At 46.2% G+C, this 20,301-nt stretch overlaps 1 protein-coding gene across 4 annotated transcripts in view; it reads right to left on the bottom strand.

Moving 5' to 3' along the window:
- The window catches only part of LOC110832591 (uncharacterized), a 364,557-nt gene that overhangs the window by 221,374 nt on the left and 122,882 nt on the right, over positions 1-20,301 (bottom strand). The window contains exon 1 of one of the 4 annotated variants that reach the window (XM_087352090.1): positions 10,518-10,560. The exons of the other annotated variants lie outside the window; for them this stretch is intronic. The gene's annotated coding sequence lies outside the window, so the exon portion shown is untranslated. Of the gene's footprint in view, positions 1-10,517; positions 10,561-20,301 lie in introns of those variants that run through there. 4 annotated transcript variants of the gene reach the window in all.

Here is a 20,301-nt window from a genome sequence, read left to right as displayed (position 1 = left end):
GGTGGTTAGCGTACAAGATTAAACTGCCCATCACAGCTTCACTTTTCATCAAAGGCGGCGGATTTATTGGCTAGATAAGCGACTATCAGTTTCTCAAGAAAGACCCTTCTCCACGGAGTCTAATCCGTATGAATTTTAAATATTTCTGACGACACCGCCTTCCAACTGACACCGAGATATTTAAATTTCTCCCGAAAATTCAGTGACATTTTCAAGGACACACGACAAATCTCGTATGGGGCCCTTAAGCCGAGGTTCCTTGCGACAAGTTCCCCGTCGACTCGCTCATGCAGACTCCTTTTGTGTCCACATTTCGCGGCTATCCAGGGAACAAGTTAAGAGATTTCTATCACCCGATAAGCACGCTTGCTTCTCCTCAGAACTAGACCTCAAGGGGCCGACGCGTTTGGCAATGCCTCTCTGCGTTCATAGGCCTATTTGCAGCCTACACTTCGCCGTGTTCTTTGAGCGATTGGCATGAGAAGGGCGCACCACACGTCGCAGAAAAATGAGTACTGAAGAAACAGCCATTTCAGAGACCAAGGATGGTGTGGACAGGATTAAACTGGCTCAGCAAGCGGTTCTTTTGAACACGATAATAAACCTTCAGGTTTCATGAAGGGTAAAATGTTTCTTCACTAGTTGAGCGGCTACCAGCTTCTCAAAAGTGGCTTTCGTCCATGGAGTCAGACCGAATCACAGGGCCCTGTTACGGTCAACATCCAAGGAGGAGGAGGACTGCTGTCGATATGGCACACTCAGGAATGTATTTTTGCTCAGAAACGTTACCCCATCACAGCCTCCCCCCCCCCCCCCGAGTGTTTGTGGCTGATTATTACCTACGACAAACAGCATCTGCAACAGAAACTCAGATTACTGTTGAAACGTCCTTCGTCAATGGAGCAAGGTCTTTCTTGAGAACCTCAGAGACGGTCACTTCGTCAAAATAAATCACCGCCATGTATGAAATAAAAAAGTTCATCGCCGTGTTCAAACAGCCACCACTGAACCCAATTCACACGCTCGTACTATATTTATTTTGGAAAATGCGAATGTCACCACCTCATTTACAGCTGCGTCTCCTTCCAAGTGGCATCGTCCCTTGAGGTTGCATTTGCCGTCTCAACCACACATCGCTGTCCACGTGGGAGCACTTCATTTGCTTATGAAGCTGCTCATCCTAACGCACACCTTCTTCTCATAACTTCGTCCTCAGACACCCGCAGTCCAAGTTCTTCGCAAAGAATTTCGGGCCCAGACAGAGACTCAGACCCAATCTCAGTATCGTGAGGAGATAAGTTTAAACAGAAGACGAACATTTTTTTCTATAAGGTTGTATGACTGTTTCTGTTTTGCCTGTACGGGCCGACACAAGCGTAATTTTTCATTACCTGGTCGTCAAAGAGACACGCATACAGCACGCGGCTAGCGTTCGCATATAAGAAAGGTTGCCAGTGCACTTTCGTAAAGTGCGCACAAGAACGACGCACTTTATTCCCAGACAGCTCAGCGAAATGAGTGACCACGCGCTGATCACTGTCCGAGGGTGTTGGCCTAGGGCATTGCTTTCCGCCACTTCATCCCAAGCGCCTCTGGGACCCACGCAGCCTCCAGTCCGACGGGTACAGGACGTAAGTGGCGGCAGGATTACGAAGACAGTCATCTCGTTCCAATGCCCAAAATCGGAGAATCTCTACCTCTGCTTCTCCCACACGCCTCCACGACCTGAGGCGTTCATATGCGGGCATATTCACGCGACCTCACCACTCCGTTTATTAGCCGGATATCAGCTCAGTCAGACGCTGCGTAAGCTGTGGCCCCTGTCACGACGCATAACACCGACTGCCTCAGCGTCTGGACACAAAAATCTCCACAAGATGGCATATCGGCAGGTTGGCGTTAAGTCGATTATTCCTAATTGCGTACAGTTACCGCCCACACATCGACACATTCTTTTGAGAAGTGCGCAGTGCACGACCCGTAGTCAGTCACCGCGACAGAACGAGATTTCTTGTCTGAGAAAAAGTTGAATCTTTGTGCAATACGAACTTGCGTGAGATTTCAACGCAGAGATAGCAAGTTTCCAAATAAACTGCGTTCCAGATGTTACTTAAGATCGCAACTGCCGAATGAAACGAATTTTCTCTCCCACAGTACGTCACTTTGCACTCGGATCGTGACTAAACGAAGGAATTGCGCAATCCGAGCCGCATAAAAATGCGAATTATTAATGACACTCGTCTCCAGCCGCATTACAGCCGACAGGAGAAACTGCAATGAACCCACAGTCATTCTAGGGTGAGGAATTCGCGTACTGAAAACACCCGAACAAAATTGCAACAACCCACATATTGTAGGTGCCATCCAATACTTTATGAGCCGTTTCGAGTGTTGGCCGGGACACCGATTATAATTTCCACAGTTTCTCGTGGTTTTCTTCAGATCCTCCTCGCCAGAATCTCAAAGTAGGCTACGACCTATTTCTGCCCCGTCTTTTCGTGTTCTTCGCATCGATCATCACGTCACGACAATCGACGATAAATACCAGTCGCAGATTAGAAGGCATTATTAAATAGTTCACTATTCAATCGTCCAAAACCGATTACTGACATCTTCAAATCGACCGCATTACAGGAACTAATTTCAAATGTATCGCGGACTACCGCAAATTGCTGATATAAATATCACACAATAAGAAATGCGTGAATATTTTGATCAGAAACTTGTGAGACCTAAAAGTTAGTCTTGGAAAACTATGACGCTGAAGAATTGTTCGTGATATCATCTCCTTAGGTCTTTACAGTTTTACTGATCTTCTAAAGGACCATGCAAACAGCGACAGGTCATTTACCGTAACTGGATATACTCTGAACAAAATGAGAAAGGAAGCGGGCACAGGCACTGGTCCAGCCAAGTAATCAGCAGCAATGAAGCAGTGGCAAGTCTCTGATTAGATTCATTTCAGACAAGTTGCGTGCACAGCGAAGCCAGCGAGCTTACTTTAGCTGGAGGTTACTCTCAAGGGAGAGAGCCAAGAGCAAACGATCTTGCGCGTGGCATATGCAGCAGTCGCCATTTGTAAAGCTGAAATATATTTATTATCAGGGCGTGAGCGACATATCCGAAAGCAATGGATCGATTAAAAACATCTGAAAAGGCAAGTGCGAGGAGAAGCTTTCGGGGTGGAATTGCAGGAAGAAACTCGTAGAAGATTCAGTTACAAAACTTACCACACAATCAAGAAACAATCGTAAAGTAAACAGTGTTACCAACTCTTCTCCGCGATAGACAAAAGTTGCCTTTTCGTTTCCGGGGAAAGAACCTAATTTCAAACTATCTCAGGTCAACGGCCACACAAACATTATTAATTATGATACGTGCTGTGATTAGTTATTGTAGTAGTGTATGTATAAGTTTGGATGCAACCAGCTCAGGATTCTGTGTAGCCTACATGAGCGTTTTACACTTGTTGGCCCGCGGGACACGTTCTTCCCGAAACCACCTGTAACCAGTTTCCCCGAAATTATCAGACAGTTTGTTGTTCCATACTACAAGCTCAGCTTTTCCTTCGCGTCGAAGGAATTTAAAAAAAAGTGAATCTTAACTCGTCAGCTGCTTACGTCAAGTACCACAAATGCTAATGACTTTAATGCACTGCCGCAAAATGCAAAAACAAATTTCATCCGATACAGGCTGCATCAGGAAAAAAACTTCAAATAGTACGTAACTCCGTATTACTTTGTACACAATTCAATGACATTTCTAATTTAGTGTTAAAGACAACGAGATCTGGTCAGTACTTGTCAATGATAGTGCAAGAAGGGTTTTTCCTGGAACTTGAGTCCAACATTTTTATTTATTTAAATTATCTATTGTACGTTTAAGATATTTTTCAGTGAAAAGAAAGAGAGAAAAGAATGCATTTCAAGGGATTTGGAAGGAAGCAGTCCCTGCACAATTTCAGATACTAACAAGCTCGACATTTCCCTGGAAAATCACGAGAAAACCAGTCAAAAGACAGCCGGTTTCCCGGCCGCGACATGGAGAGTATAAAACAGGCGTACATCCCACTCCGACGTGACGTTCGGTGAGGGTGTTCAACGGTGGACTACGGCGTTAGTGGGTGATTTGGTCTGAACTCGTGATAAGGATTCGGTACAGCCTCAATGCGCCATTGGAATCTGTGGCTTGCTTTCCGTTCGCGACACCCCCCCCCCCCCCCCAACCAGCGCAGGGTCGCGACCGCCCAAATTCGAATTTCAAACGAATTGCATTGTAACGCTGACGGTGGAATGGATTGTCGCAGGAGCGTGACACGTGAAGGGGTTCCTTAGGGGAATTACGGCGACAAAGAACGGCGTAGGGCTCCTTTCATTTATTTCGGAATGCATTTCAAGTAATAAACCACCACGCGTACGAAGTGGGGCTAGAGCCGGAGAGGGGGGGGGGGGATACGTACAAAAAAAAACACCCAGTCCCGTTTCTGCGTTTAATGCATTTCCTTTCGCTCAAGGCTTGTCACACGACTCATGCATACAGCTCGAAGTATAAGCCTCCTTTTCTGTTCGCCATGAAAGAAGGGTGGGCTTGTATTTAACTCAGATACTCCTTTGAAACCACGCACGGATAACTTCAAGAAGCGAAGCGGCCTCACAATACGCACATGCGTGTGCCACGCCACACACAACCCCTACCTGGATGACAACTGCGCTCTCAAAGCAATGGCAACCCGAATAAGGAAGTCCATCAATCCTTAACGGCTCGAAATGACGAAGGTTGCTGCGAGTTCGGAGCTCGGCCAGGGACAACGCAATGAAGGAACAGAAGGCAGATTCAGAGCATCGACATTTTCAGCAACAGGGAAGGAATGTTGAACAAAAAGAAAGCTGCTTGAAGAAAAGAAATACAGCGGAGAGACCTCAGAAGATATTTTAACACAGAGAATAAATGTTTTGGTTCAAATACAACATATACGAAATGTGTTGATATTTGTAAGTCATTCGACTCGATGCACCTATTTACAAAGTTGGTAACAGCGGAGTCCTTGTGTCTGAAATAAGTGAACACCAACGTCAGCAAAGTCTACAACATTGCAAAGACAAAACAAGCTAGTAAACGTACGCATTGCGTAACATCTCAGACACGTTCCCTCTGTGATTACTTCCAATCTTCATTTCATTAGTGCCACCTTTCCAAAGAGAATATACACGGTCGTTGGCCTGGCGTTGTCTCGGCAACTATATGATTCGGTTCTTACCTCAAAGTAAACACAAGGCGTCACCATTACGAACATCGAGTGGTTGGTCTGACGTCATGGTGCTGGCACAGACGGACGGATGTGTAGGCAAAACCGCTGCCACTTATTTCAAACTGGCGTCTGAACACGCAGGAGGACACCTCCGCGCGCTCTTACGAAGGTACACGATAATGAGTCCAGGGGGATATCCTTACTTCCTGATCGTGCTGTTAGCTCCTTAAGACAGACCCTCCTCGACGCAGTTACAGAGTATCAGTCAGTACGATGATCCCACTCTCAGAATGAACCAAAATCCTGTGAATCTCGGATGACGCAAACAGCTTAGTGGCACCAAAACCTGAACTAATCAAACAACAATTAGAAGAACCACGGCTCTGACCCGATCGAGAGGGCGACTAGGCCGTACAGAAGCCCCTCGAAACTAAATAAATCCGGACTTGGAAAGCAGAACGCCCTTCCGTGAGTCAAACGAGGTCCAAGGAATAAGTGGACTGATGTTTTGTGTAGCAAATGGTTAGGTTTCTAGCCGTCGTCGGTCGCGCATTCGCCGAGAATGAGAAAATTGTATCTTGTCATACAAAGTTTCGGAAGGTCCGGACAGGGCTGTTTTCGGAAAGATACCTGATTCCCCCGACCTGGAACAGTTTCATGGATCCGAAACGGAAACTTTCCTTCTAATTATTTTATGCTGATTGCCAGCAACGTTTCCGGGCACGGCAGAGATGCTGGATGCTGATATAAAGTACTTTGAAGATAACCACATTCACAGTTGTACCTCGGCTTATTTAAACGCTACGCCACGAAGAAGTTACGGGGGAGTCGAGGTACAGCTCTGCATATTCTTAGGCGAATGTTGAACGTCATGTCCCGACAGCTCCACCCCCACAAAATATCTCCGCATCCACAGGACAGCGGGGAAATGCAAATCCGAAAACTTTGCAGCTCGTTCGAGATGTCGCGAGTGAAAATTAGCATTCGAATAAGAATGATCCTTCTTCAGGAAATACAGACTTATTGACTGAACCAAAGCCGGGGTCTGCGAGGATCTCTTCCGGACGGTAAATCGAATGCACACGCACATAACCAATCAGAATCGAGAGAGCGCTTGTAAAGGGGTGTGTTCTGTGTAGGGACCAGAGCTGAATGAACAAAAGCAGACAGCAGACGCTAGTACGAAGGCAGAAAATTGTACATTACACACAACCGAAGTGTAATTCAAGTTACCATATAAAGTATCACATAATGACGAAGCCATGTGTCGACATGATCGGTAGCAAACAAGGGTGTGTTCGTTAATACAATGCGCTTGAAATTTATACCAGCACGCACCGTGTGCCCATATGGGGCAGATGGAGGATCAGACTTTCACAACAAAGAAAATTGTTTAAATCGTCGCATTACCTAACATCTCCCATGACGACGAACGTAGTTCCTGATTTTCACACAGGCTGTGCATTTTATGAAGTCTTCGTGGCAATAACTTGCTTGAGAAATCCAATGCACGAAACCAAGTTCGTGTTAAATGTCCAGTTAAGTCCCTAATTCTTGCGGTTCACCGTTCTAATCCCGATGTCAGCAACGGAGAATCTATTCTCATGTTTCCCGATCCGTTCTTATAAAATTTCGCTGCAAAACACAAATCCACGTACCAGTGTTGTTCGTATTTTCATCTGGCTCAGGGTATGGCCCGGTGGCGGACTTTTGTAAACACGGCAATGAACGTTCCGGTTCACTAGAACGAAGAGGATTTGTTGACAAATTATGCATAGTACTTTAGTTTTTCAATTATGAATCTGACCCATGGAATTACTTATTACTCTTACGGTAAGGATAATCGGCGGCTGTGCCGGCAGTACGGCCTTCCCGAAATGCGTGATTCCTTCCCCAGTTGAAGGGTTAACTTGTAGGTACTAAAGGAACAGTCACCAAACATTCGTAAGTTGCCCAGCAGGAGTCAGTGATGTTTCATGGACTGTAGAAGGTTAACAAATTTTTGTCTTGTCCAGACCGTCTCTGGGGCCCAGTGGGGCAAGGGGCGGCCGGTGCGTGAGGCTGACCAACCACCCCCATGTAGTTCCGAAATTGAGAATAAGTTTGAGCTAACCCCATTATAACTCAGCCGAGTGGTTACTTATTGAGCTGACCAAGAACTGCCGAAGGTTCATCACCGTGTTCACAAGCGCCAGCAACTGGACGTAACCTTAGCCAGTTGAATCTAGTCAACACCCTCTGATCCTCTTACTTTAAGATTCGTTTTAATATTGTCCTCTCATCACGCGTAGCATTTTCTTCGCATATCTAATCCGCGCTCTTTCATTCCGTCAGAGAAACTGCGGACGGCGTCTCACGGGGCGATGCAACGGAGAAGAGCTGCTGACTGCCGGCGAGGAGGTGCCTTACCGTGTCGTGCAGAGAGGTCAACACTCTGAGCACGGGGAATCCCCGCTCCCCCTGCTGCCAAAGCCGACAACAGGCGATACGTTACAGGCCAGCCAATGCTCGCACGTAAGAATTATTGTTTCAATCTTGCGTGGTGCGTGGGAGCCCGACCCTCACTGTAACGTACGACGAAGGAGCCGATGCTGAGACGGAACAAACCGCCAATTAAAAGTACGAAGCGGCCGGCAGGGACCGCCATGGACGTGGCCTACTACGAGTAATTAATTAGGCTATTATGTAGATACCGCGGCAGCCGGCGTCTGCACACAGACCAGGGGCGCACAAAGTTCCGCAACGACGACAAGTGCCGCTACGTCTGGCCGATTCTACAGGGAGGCCTGCCCTTAAGTTACCTGTGGCAAGTCATGATCAGGATGTCAGCCTCGGAACGAAGCTTACACAGAGCAGCTAATTTGCCTTCCAAGCAACGTCGTGTGACAAAATCACGCTCGTCTCTTGCCCCCCTTCAGACCTTGTCTCAACATTCCAGCTCCGTACAAACACAGCATCACGCTCCTTAACAAAGTAACTTTAAACTTAAACTAAAGAGTTAAAATAAAGCCTCAGAATTATGACCACAAACTTCCTAAGATGAAAACCCCACCGGCATTAAACGCAACAAAGAACAGATGAACTCGTGCGCCCGCCTCCATGGTGGCCAATAAAGGAAACTGTAACGCGCGTTGTCAGAAATAATTATTCTGTTCTTTCGTAATACGACAGAAAACCATTGGCGACTGAAGCTCGATTTAGCCGACATTCTCGCCTCTTGAATATCTATTAATTGTTGTCTGTCCTGAGTCAGACGCTGCAACGCTGGCCTTGTAATCCTGGGGTCCCGGGTTCGATTCCCGGCGGTGCCCGAATTTATAACTTGTGTTGGGCAAGGCCGTGGTCTAGGCAACACGGAGTTTTCCTCCGTGGCATCCCAACAATTACTCCATTCACACACAGAAGAAGGCAATGGCAAACCACTTCTGGATCATCTGCCAAGAACGTATATGAACAGGTCCCAGTCCAAGAAAAGGATGGAAGGATCCTGTTCATATGGACCTGTCGTCAGACAGAACACTAAATAATAACGGGATCACGGTGGTCTAGCGGTTAGAACGCTGGCCTTGTAATCCTGGGGTCTCGGGTTCATTTCCCGGCGGTGCCCGAATTTATAACTTGTGTTGGGCAAGGCCGTGGTCTAGGCAACACGGAGTTTTCCTCCGTGGCATCCCAACAATTACTCCATTCACACACAGAAGAAGGCAATGGCAAACCACTTCTGGATCATCTGCCAAGAACGTATATGAACAGGTCCCAGTCCAAGAAAAGGATGGAAGGATCCTGTTCATATGGACCTGTCGTCAGACAGAACACTAAATAATAACGGGATCACGGTGGTCTAGCGGTTAGAACGCTGGCCTTGTAATCCTGGGGTCTCGGGTTCATTTCCCGGCGGTGCCCGAATTTATAACTTGTGTTGGGCAAGGCCGTGGTCTAGGCAACGCGGAGTTTTCCTCCGTGGCATCCCAACAATTACTCCATTCACACACACAGAAGAAGGCAATGGCAAACCACTTCTGGATCATCTGCAGAGGAAACGAACATGTCGACAAGACCAAAAAAACCAACAACAACAACAACTAACCCTTAACTCGGAGGTTTCTCCACCATTCAATCCTTACGCCCTTCTTCATCAACGGGACTTCAATATTAAGCAAGCTACAAGTTCCGTATTGTCACGTTCAGGGCGAGGTTGTTCCTGGTGGATGCTGTGGGTACAGCACGGCCAAGCCTTGAGCTGGAAGCAACTTCTGACCACAGGGGGCAAAGCGGTCAAAGACCCAGAGGAAACTCACTGAGAACAGATGACCTCCAGAGAAACCGAACCAAGCCCATGATCCTAAAAGACGACAAGTCGAAATACGTGGAGCGTCTTGTACACCCCTGTCCACAAGAAGAACTGAGCTGGTCAATAAAGGCCGAAAGATGTGGGTAATACTTCATAACAACCCCGATAGCATGACTGCGCCTCGGCCCTTGTAAATAATACAAAATGAGTAATTACTTCCATATTGTGGGATTAAATGAAAATGATTACAATTAATTACACTTAATTCCTCTTTAAATTACTGTCTAATACGCGATTACGTACAGAACATGCACAATTTCAATCGGAAGGGACAAAGGCTGATTTTGTACGCATCTAACGAATGCATACGAGTTTATTTACTGAACAACGGAGTCGATTTAATTGGCTAATTTCTCGTAATTGCTAGTGTTTCTCTAGTCATCTGGTGAAAATGACAATACACAATCAACAAGTTCTGAGCACTGGTAAATGCATGTACGGGAGCCAGGCCTAAAACGACATAATCGGCTTCACGAATTACCACTGACCTCTTACCGCACGTTCTTTTAATGTATGGTGTATGATGAAATGTACGTGCAACTAGTCTTCAAGAGGACATTTTTAGAGACTAAATATCAAATTCCAACAGTCTGTACTTTCAGCCCAGACCCAGGGCAAAACGTTTACCAATTATAACAGAACATGGAATCTTATCAGTGTGATTAACAACGCGTCGCAGAAAATGGGGCGCCTTCCTATTAACAGAAAACTATGAAATAATAAACTTAAAAATTATCGTCTTCGTATGAAAGTCTGACAACGCTGAACTCAACCTCTTCAAGCAAACACACCAAGTGACAAAGAAAATACTCCACGCTGTTGTCTGAGCACAGACCTGCCGTGTCATTGACTGAATTTGCTATCAAAGCCACTACGTAAAAACACTTATCGACGTAATTAGTATAAATTATGACTTACTTCCAAAATCTTCACTGGATCTCGGTTTCAATAAACTGATCACAAATCTTGCAGTGCTAATGTTGATAAACTGCAGACGTAAAACAGTAAGAGAAACGCCGGAAAACACTTTCCCACGCAAAACTTGCGTACACCTCACTCTGTCAACACGTCATCACTCACTGGAGATGCGTACCAACATGACAGTCCAAATGACGCGAAATTTATGAACGTAAAAGAAATACATTTGCTTAGTAAACAGGTCACGTTATTTTACGCTATTTTCCCTAACACATATTTTAACGGTTATAAAATCGATATTTAAACGACAGACAGCATTTAGGTAGTTCATTCGATTCTCAATAAACCAGCTTTATATTCCAATTTTTGTGATAAAAATAAGCTGAATATTCTTGGAGGCAGGAACCGAATTTTCTGTATTTTCGAACTCAAAAACAAAATTCAAGGCAATTTCAAAACTGATGTTAGTGGCACTGGAAAGGCGCGGAGGACACAAAACGTAGGCCAATAGATCTTCACTCATTTCCACATTACTGGTGTTTCATTACAATTTAACTTTAAACACGACTTTTCTCGATTCTTAGTCTCATAACAGATAAAATACATTCGTTAAATCCATCTTTTTTTTTCATTATCATCAAATACTATGAGGGTGATGGAATCGATAAATACTGAGATGGACAGGACTTGCAGCACGCATATGAAAATCGACATGTAGAATTTTAGTCACAAAACCTGATGGAAAGAGATCACTTGAGAGATATTGGTGTAGATGGGAGGACAATGCCACGAAAATGTTGGGGTGTACGCGTGTGAAATATTTTCATTACTATTGGATAACATCTGATGATAATAATATTCATATTGCGACTAGCGTATGCTCTTTACGTATTCCACACTCGTCAGAGGATCTCAGACGCTCTCGCTGTCAGCTACATAATCCAGCACACGAAATGTCGTACTCGCTGATGACAGTTTGTATTGCAGAATGTGGCAACACTTCGTAAACTTCCGTTCCCACAGACTGCTACGGACGTCTAGTGGTAGTTCGCGTTACTAATTTCGGGTTCTCACGGATCGAACAGCAGGTGCACGTACGAAAACTGAAGCATTTTTCCTTCGATTTCTATGTCACTTTTAAACAACCTTGAAACAGGCACATGAATCAGCTTAAAGTGTTCCAAGGCGAGCGTTTGTAAATCACGCATGTTCCTCTGCGTCTTTGTTGCCATAATGTGTTCAGACGAGTCGGATTATTTTAATCAAGCCGTCTCTTTGAGAAGAGACGCACATTCTCTGGCATCGTACGGATCCAAGGCCCACTGGTCTTTTGACGACAACTCTAATGCACATGCAAACAAACGCCACATTCCGGAACGTGTGACCCGTCAATGTTGATGGGAATTAAACTCTTTTATGTTTGACTGTAATACAGTTTATCGCAGAATCAACTTTGTAAAGCGCATGGAAAGTAAGAACTTCATAAGGAAGTTTTTACAAGACTCAATTAAACCTGGAAACATCCTCACGGCGACTGAAGCCAAACTTCATAACCCCGCCAAACGCAGACTCCGGCAGGCCCCACCGAAACCTTGTTTAATGTGAATCATTCATTTGATTCCGGTCCTCTTGTTTCTACGTAAATGTTCTTGTGCTCCTGGCACTGATATGTATCTCAGACTGCCAGAAGACGCTGGTGGATTTCCACCAGACGCTGAGGCACGAATCATCCAGCACGTGTTGCACCGAATTCCAAAATACTCGATGGCTGAAAGGGACCACAGACATGTAGATTCAACGGCAAGTTCGAAACGTCGGGTAACTTATGTTTCTATGGAGGCACGGCAAGGCAAGACAACCTGAGGATCACATAGCCGGGGGCAGCGTCATCAGTTGGAGCACCAAGTTTTAACAAGGAAAGGGTCACTGAGGTGGTTGACGAACACGAGCTGGACGCCACTTCAACTTTGACACGAAAGAAAGTTAGGTCACAATCAACAGCGCGAGGGCACGGAAAACACAAAAGCAAACTTTGAGTCGTCCCATTTACGGCAGGTGGCGAAAGGTGCGTCATAGTGACACTCGCGTGTTCTTGAAAGGGCCGGATTTCTGTTTATTGTTTTCAGTAACGCGTTCCTCACGTCAGCAACAGCTTAAGCGATAAGTTCGATTGCCGTGCAATTTTTGAAGCAGGGCGAAGAGCCAGGTTTGCTTTATAAATGGAACGTCCTGTAGTAAGAGCCACTTACAGACGAGTGCGTCTTTGCGAACACTAACGGAGGCACGAACGCCGACTACACCATGAAGGCCTACACGAGGCCTGAGGCCAGGTGCACTAATTCAATGGCTTCGAAATTGCAGATTTCGTTGGGGGTGGCGAAGGGAGGCTTGAAGGGGGTTGAAACAGTACGCGCGATGCAGCAGGCTTTGTTTCTGCATTCGGATACCGTGTCTGTACCCCCCCCCCCGCCACGCTAATGCACACACCGCTTTATAAGCTCGGCTACTAAGCGGAAACCACAAAAACCACATATTACTCTTGTACGGAGCACAGTACATTCGCGTCTAGGACAAAATGGCGTTAGAATGTTCGCTGGTGTTTCCTGAGAGGCATCGTGAGGCTGCCTTTCCTCTCGTGCGCTCAGGTTCAGGTCCAGGCCTTCGTTCACCACGCACGAAGTCTCAAAAGAAAGAAACGAGGGAACTGAGCGTCGCGGACGACTGGTTAGCATCCCTGATCCGTATTCGGGACACTCCAGCTTTAAATCTCGACCCATGGACGGCAATCATAAAAAAGTTAAGCGTGTTTCCTCAGTTCCTCCACGCAACAGCTGGAGAGGCACTCGGTTCCTTATATTTCCTTTCTAGTTCATTATTCTTTAATAAACGTAACATTAGAAAATCTGGGCTACTAACAGCGTCATTTAATAAACCACAAATAGATAAGTAATCAAAGACCGCCGAGTGGTCACTAGCCTTCAGGTTTTCTGAAGAAAATTTTGCAAGCACCTCCTCGTTCACGCGTGTCTTGTCCCTAGGCGCGATAATAAAACTGGCGAATATTTGAAATTACGACACTCCTAATTATGTTACTGAGGCGACTGGATTTTGCCGGCTCGGGACAAGGACTGGCGAGGGCTTTGGTCAGTTCGGTGATGAACATTCCGGTTCCCGAAGCCACGTAGCGTTTTCCGTTCTGCCTGACAGAGATCAAGTGTCACTCCGACACAAAATAAAAAGTATTAAATAAGCTACGGATGTTTCACGACGCCCTAATGCAATTAAGTATTTTCGGGAGATCCGTTATTTCAGTAAGGAGCGAAATGATTACTGACATTGAGGAGACTGCACCCGCCTGCCACCAGGACTGACGCCAAGGCCACACGTGACTGTGGTGCAGAAGTGAGCTAATGTAACAGGAGCCCTAGTTGTGTGACGTCACGATATGTCGCGTCCACACGACGACGACGAACACCAGGTAAGTTCCTTGCATAAGAGTCGAAGATTAACTGGAACCATTATGGAAGGCGAGCGAGCGATTGACTAGCGGCGCGAATGCACCGGAATTCTGTAGTTTCAGCGTGACTTGGGTCAAAATGTAAAACTGTCTACGTAGCACAGCGAATTTTCACCCCGAAGGCGCACGAGCTGTAATTAGTTTCACCGAAAGAAACTGGGTCTTACGAGCAGAATGTGCGAAAATGTAAACAGAAGGAAAGAAAGAAAGACAATGAACAGAGACAGGCAAAGTGGAAAGGTGATGATGGCGCAGTTTATGGGAGGATTTCTGTCCGGGCATTTGGCTGGAGGAACTGAGTAAGATCACATAAATCTCAGTCAGCATACAAAGACAGAGCTCACAGAAACGGGAAAAAGAATGCTAAGAAGAAGAAGAAGAAGAAGAAGAAGGCAAGGACGCTGTCCGCAAGTGCTCTGTTGTTGCGAGGCACCGAGTGTCCCTAACATCCGCGCACGGTAACCGCAGAAATCAAACCGTACAGGCCAGCAAGTGTTAAGATTTATTCAAGTGAAACGCAACACACAACAACAACAACAACATGATAATAATAAATGCTTTCATGTACACGAAAATAAATTAATAAAATTGCGGCTGCCAGATGTGCGTTGCAGAATCCGCGGATTCTGTTTCAATGGGCGCACACACTCGACCTTGGCGATTCAGAGGCAGGGAAGGCTGCAACGTCGATTAGGTCCGATTAATTCGTATGAGAGAGACACGGAGAGTAGCAATCGAGACGGGGAAATAATCGATCTATGCCCCCTAATCCCAAAGGATGTAATTGCACATAGCATCAAACATTTTACAAGCTGCTGGTACAAATCCTTACCGCAAATTCAAACCGCAAGCAGTGCCCTAAGCTACTGCAATTACTTGAGGGGGTCCAGGACTTGTCGCTTCAATCAACTGCAACTTCAGAGGCGCCTCGTCGACGTTTCGGGACACCGCAGTTTGGTGGTACGGTCGGACGCTCCTTCTGGGTGTGACAGTACACACAGAACCGGTAGAAACAGCAGACGTTTAGGAGGAATCTGCTGCCTCCCTCTTCAGGGCTTCTTCTGGGTACAGCACAATTTCGAAATGATAGATTACCGACATTCCGGGGATTCATTTATCCCTATTTCTGTGCCCGAAGGTTTGAGATTAATACCGTTACGAAGAAACTTCGTGCCTCCAACGTTCTGCAGAGTGTCAAAATTGCAGACTACAGAAATTTCAATCCTGAAGAAGGAGGCAGCAACTTCCACCGAGACGCCAGCAAACCCTATAAACTACCATTTAGACACAGTGTTCCCGGAAGACTATAAGGAAATATTTGCTATTTCTCGCACCAGGTATTTGGTCATGACAGTGGTGACACTTTCTGGGAGTTGCAAAAAAAGGTAGCCTAAATAGCAGAAATTCTCTTATAACCGAGGTTTCCAAAGTTAACTTCACTCCGGCCTTGAGGTTACCAGCTGTGATAACAGCGACAACAGACAGGACCTTTGAGTGCTAGGCTTGTACGCTAACCACTGACCATTAGAATGACCAGCCGAAGGGAACTCGGTTCTGCACCAACAAACCGATTACTTAGTTAACAGACCCAATTATGTTGGGAGAAAGGGCGAATGAAACGCAACTGGTCAGCATCCTCGGCGTCTGTGCTGGCACTCAGTGACCGCGACTGAGTCCAAAGGGCATCCAGTCATCCAGGTCGCTCCTCTAGTACCCCCATCGTCCATCAGAATCGTGGGTGTGACGGAAAGGGTGGGAGTTCTTTTCTAACGTCGGGCGTGCTTCGAAGTATGGCACAGGCTGTACCACCATCAGCATCAGTAGCTACTGGGCCAGGCTGTGGTCTCTCACTGACTGGGTGATCGAACCCCGGCAGGGGCAGGGACCGGACCGACTGTGCTGCGCAACCAGGGCTATTTCACCAGCGAAAAGACGGCCGGAGTGCAAAGCTAACCACTCAGCTGCAACCAGGGTCATTGTACATAAAACAGCATACTCTCCCACGTCTTCGCTGTAGACTGCGTTGTCATGACGTGCTGTTTGATTACGCACAAGGTCCGTCCACTGGCAGGCTGTGTGCGGCACTGGTAGTCGACAACGCGTGATAATGAGAACGTAACTGAGCGGTAACCGCGAAGCTTGTCGTTAGGCCGATCAATCGGCTTGAATTACTTATTTTGTTTCAAACTGAGCCGCTATTAGTTGCTAATGGAATGAGTACGACGTCACAGGAAATGAGCAAAACAACAGTTAACTTCGTCTTCAATTAAATGGCCGTCTGGAAAAGCCGGAGACAGAAATCCAGTTGCCAGTCGGAATCCGTCATAGACGCGAGCAAACCAGAATGTGTCTTCGTCGCTCGAATGCTCGGTCTCTCGCATCCGTCAAGAAGAGAGCGGGGCGGACAGACGCCACAAAAACTGAGAGGAAAGGGCAAGGCACGAAGGAGAAATGAAAGATGCTCTTCGCAGCATCCGGGGCAGGGCTTCCTGTACGGTGTTTAAACCAATAGAAAGCTCCGAGTCCATCACGTGATATGCAAAGTGGGCGGGCAGCGGCGGCTCATTCCGCATGCAAACCTTACGGTCGGCTCAGAAGGTGGAGACTCGACTTTAGAGATCGATATTTCACGGAGCACAGATCCCCCCCCCCCCACCGGCCGCCGCGGCGCTGTTCACTTTCAAACATAGGCCTATCAGCAAACACGACAAAGACAAAGACAAATAAATACATTCAGCAGCTGCGGAGACAGTCGCCATTGCTGAATGACGGGAACACGTCCCACCTGATCTGAGATGGGCCGGTGCTGCAGCCCACTGCACTCCCACCCATGCCGCCGCGAGTTGATGAAGCCTTCGTGTAAGATGCGTCTTGCCACAGAATTGCCGTCTTTCGCGAAACAGGGACGTTCATTACCACGTCCACAAAAGCCTTCATCCATTCCCGAACCTGCTGACTCCAGTTACCCGGTGTTATTCCATTATCCACCTTAATATTAGACCGACCGTCCGCCAACGCCAACTCGAATGTGGTCGTGGCCCTTGTCCCTGTCACCGACATCGACGTTTCTGCAACCTGGTCGCCGAAACAAACAACATGGCGTCGGCGTATCCCCTTTTCGACCGTACACCCACGCACATGTCATTTTCATTAGCAAACCTGTGGTCCGCAAGACTAGCCGATTTCCAGCAATGTTACCGCGAGAGAGTTCCAGGAACTCAAACATTTTCTAGTGCCTGTCCTGATATTCGCTCGGCCGGCCAAGAAATTCTCCGCTCTTTCGTGACCCACGAGGTTCGATACAGAGTTTGCTGCAGCTCGAAATTGCGCGCTCTCCTGAGGAAGAAGGATTCGACCAATCGCCGTGGGGGCGAAGGGGGCTTGTTAGTACAATCTGCAGATACAATTCTTGTACTTTTTTAAAGTAAAATTTACGAATTCATCATTCAAAATTTCGTATGAACTGCTATTTGTCTGTATAAATGAAACTGTGACAAAGACCTACCAATTACTATTCCTCCCACAAAACCTTTTAATTTTAGGGAAGCCATTTTGAAACGATGTGTGTTAGATGCTACATTGCATCAGTGAACAGAAGAAATGCTTCAGGTCTTTACTAAGTTATAAATTATCCACACTGTGCCAATGAACAATCACGCAGAGAAATGAACTTCTGACTGGACCCGACTCACAAAAGCCACGCGAATGGAAGGAAGGGTTGCGCCATTTCTCGCCCGGATGTGAAGCTGCCTCCCACTTTCTCCTGTCCCTTTATCTTTAATCTGCCTCCCACACGAGACATCTTCCTCAATCGCACCTTCCCGCCTCCGGTTTTCGGGTATGGACAAAGAATTCCGAGACTGAAATATGCTCTAACGCCGTTGCTTGAAAATACCTGACCGAATGTCACTGACTGAACTATTTTCGCTGACAGAGGTTCGAAAAATCAAAGATGGCTGTCTTCTGGGTTGTAGCACGGTGTAGTGTGGTAGAACTTTACCAACGTTTCACAGGTCCCTGCTGCCTCGATCATCAGGACGATGACCCATCGCGTGACTGATTTTTCAACAGAAATATATCGACCTGCCCACTTTCTCCTGTACCATATTTCTTCTTAAAGATTCGCTGTATCAAAGGTCAGAAACCTAAGAGGTTATCGTGGGTTCGAATTCCAGGGATATGTAGCAATATGTACTGATTGACTCCCTGACGTCACTGAATGTTGATTATGCTTGGCAGACACTGGCTACCGATTTCTGGTGATGGAAGCTGTTAAGATATTCACAGAAAATCGCTACGAGACAGGCGAATTCCCTTCACAAAGACTGAGGCCAATAGTGGAAAATAAAAGTTTACGAAGAACAGAAATCTATGAGAGTGCAGTGAAGTTAAAATGTCAGAAAATTATTGTGGCCCCTGTTCACAGTTCTGCCAACCTTCCAAAGAAAGACAATAATAATAGGCGGTGTGGCTACATTTCGTAACTCGTCTATAAATCAATTAATCGCACAGAATACACCACATGTTTCGTTACTCAGCTTCGTTCAAAATCATCTTGAATATGAACAACGCCACGCCAAGAATTAAAATATTGTGGCGAGCGTAGAAATTTGTGTCATCGTCCAATCACAGCAGAATTAGTACCTTAAAGGCTATTAATTACAGTGGAATCTGTATCAAGACTTTGCACTAGGCGATAAGTACCGAAGGGCTCAGATAACATCTGGCTATGATTATGCAGGTTTGATGAGCACAAATGGTAAGTATGATGGAGACACTGAATTAGTAGCCATCCGAGAAAGAATGTATTTGTACAGATTCCTCGATTTCCCATTACTAACAAGTTATAAGCAGATTAAATTCTGCGAATGTTCGCTAACATTCAGCTCGGAATCTCATCTCTTCCCGTCTGATCTCTAAGACCTTTCGTTACAGACTACGGTTCATGAGGACATTAGCCTTACGTACCTCGTCGTCTGTCCTATTTGATTTGATTCTGTGTCCCTTGTCTTAATAGTTACGTCAGCTGCAAACCTTTTAGAATTCTTCGAGATATTCTAACCGAAAATTTTTGTGCAATTCTTACTTCCTCATGCGCGCTACACGTCTTGCCTACCTCGTCTTCGTTTTGACCACCCTAACAAGAGGCTACTTGGTGAGAAGGACAGACTACGAATTCTTCCACTGTCACTTTTCTGTCCCTTGTAACTTCCGGTTTGTTACGTTCTCAGGTCTCCGAATGCAGTCGCAAGTGCATCCAGCTCACAGTGAACAGTCTTCGCCCTCGGCACGAGTCCTCACGCGGACACAGGTTGATGGATCCAGCGCCTTCTGCGATTTAATGGGTCGGAATTACGGAGTACACCTCCTGGTTATTACTCAACTTTTCGACACGTCGTTAACAGTTCGCCAATGGCTAACACGTAGACAAACGCTTACGAACTGCCGACGATTGTGTGCGAAACAAGAACATTTAAGACAGCGGAAAAATCGGCACAATTTAACAGTTCAGAAACATCAAATCTAAAACTTCTTGACGATGGTGAAGAGTCAATTGAATAAAAATTTACTTGGATATTATCCATCGTCTAGTAAATATAAAACGTAAAACGACGTTTCGGAGATGGGACTCTATCTCCGTCTTCAGGTTCCTACTCAGTTGGGCCCACTAGATAGAGCTAATCCCTATCTCCGGACCGGAGATAGGGATTACGTTTTATATTTACTAGACGATGGATAATACACAAGAAAAATTTTATTCAGTTCAGAAACAGTTTTGCCAACGTCTACTTATGAAAGAAAACCCCAATGAGGAAGTGTTGATGGGCCGAGCCGCTCGTACAGGCCTGTTAGGTGGGTACCGGCGCTTCGTAGGAACGTACTGCCTCCATCTACAGAATTTCTCAAAATATTCGGCGAACAATATAAATTATAAACTACCCCATTCTGTGCTTTATTCTCAGGAACAATGAAAAGATCTTCTCGCATTAGGCACAGGCTGTAAGGCCTGTGATCAGAGACTAATAAGATGCATCTTCAAGGCATTTCCGCAACACTGTTCTGGAGACAGAACGTCCGGGAGGGGGGGGGGGCACATACGCCCACTCATCACTGACAATTTCCAGATTTTATGGACGAAGAGTTAAAAGTATATTTCCCATTCCGTCTTCTAAAACGAAATTCGTCTGTGAGTCGAAAGGGGTAAAGGAGTGGGGGGGAGGGACCTGAAAGTGGTAGTGACAGCGCGGAAGGGGGTGTTGCTCGAAA

This window comes from Zootermopsis nevadensis, unplaced genomic scaffold (genome assembly GCF_977971745.1).
Source record: "Zootermopsis nevadensis isolate Lab colony 2312 unplaced genomic scaffold, Znev_1.0 Znev_ptg000020l, whole genome shotgun sequence".
NCBI lineage: Eukaryota > Metazoa > Arthropoda > Insecta > Blattodea > Termopsidae > Zootermopsis > Zootermopsis nevadensis.
The sequence above is the reverse complement of the archived record's forward strand: the minus strand, read 5'-3'. Positions and strand labels throughout refer to the sequence as shown.